This window comes from Opisthorchis viverrini, assembly GCF_000715545.1.
Source record: "Opisthorchis viverrini unplaced genomic scaffold opera_v5_1, whole genome shotgun sequence".
NCBI classification, from domain to species: Eukaryota; Metazoa; Platyhelminthes; class Trematoda; order Opisthorchiida; family Opisthorchiidae; genus Opisthorchis; species Opisthorchis viverrini.
Window position 1 is genome coordinate 8,586,568 of NW_008751657.1, and position 713 is coordinate 8,587,280.

Here is a 713-nt window from a genome sequence, read left to right on the forward strand (position 1 = left end):
ACTGGAAGGTTAAATAGATTAGAGTAACCCCGCGTTAAAGTGGCGGCTTAAAAAACTCCGAAGTTTCGGCGAAAGTAATTTGGGTGTGCAAATAGCCAGCGGCCAATACACTAATCTGCAAAACCATCTAGAGTAGGGTAGAACGTTTTTCGCCGAAATATTGCATTTTGTTGCATATGTACTCGAACTAAATACCATCTCAATCTACCTTCACATTTTCGCAGCTCAAAATTGCACTGTCCACGGGTCAATCATTCCTACGGCAGAAAAGTCTGATGGAACAATTTCAACGCATCGCAGAGACCCCAGGATGCCTGAATAGGGCTCAAAAGTACGGACTGGTACGCCGAGCTGAATTTCCGCATTGCTTTAATCGGTCACGTCATAGTTTTCAAAAATCCAATTCCGTTGTGCGAATACTGACCGTCCATTTTAATGGAGCGTGAGAAACTAAAGCGTGTAGCTGTTGATGTGAGATCGCTGAGTGACGATCCCCAGAATTCAGTGAAGGGGTTTGAATTGGATTGTGACCCAATGTTTTCGACTGGCCATTCGTAATATACTATACGGTGCGTGACTTGTTTTAGTCAGCTGCCTTCTCCAAGCTGCTGGTGGCGGGCAGATGGTTTTTGCACGCATTTCGTTGCAGGTTAGGTTTTCGCTTTCCGTCATTCTGGGTAGATAGGTAGGGATTCTTTCTTCCAACATTATGG

At 44.7% G+C, this 713-nt stretch overlaps 1 protein-coding gene across 1 annotated transcript in view; it reads left to right on the forward strand.

Moving 5' to 3' along the window:
• Window positions 1–617: 617 nt before the first annotated feature.
• Window positions 618–713, forward strand: part of T265_00146 (hypothetical protein) — a gene marked incomplete at both ends in the record, with an annotated part of 19,837 nt that continues 19,741 nt past the window's right edge. Inside the window, one exon of the mRNA XM_009163803.1 lies at window positions 618–649. The remainder of the gene's footprint in view (window positions 650–713) is intronic.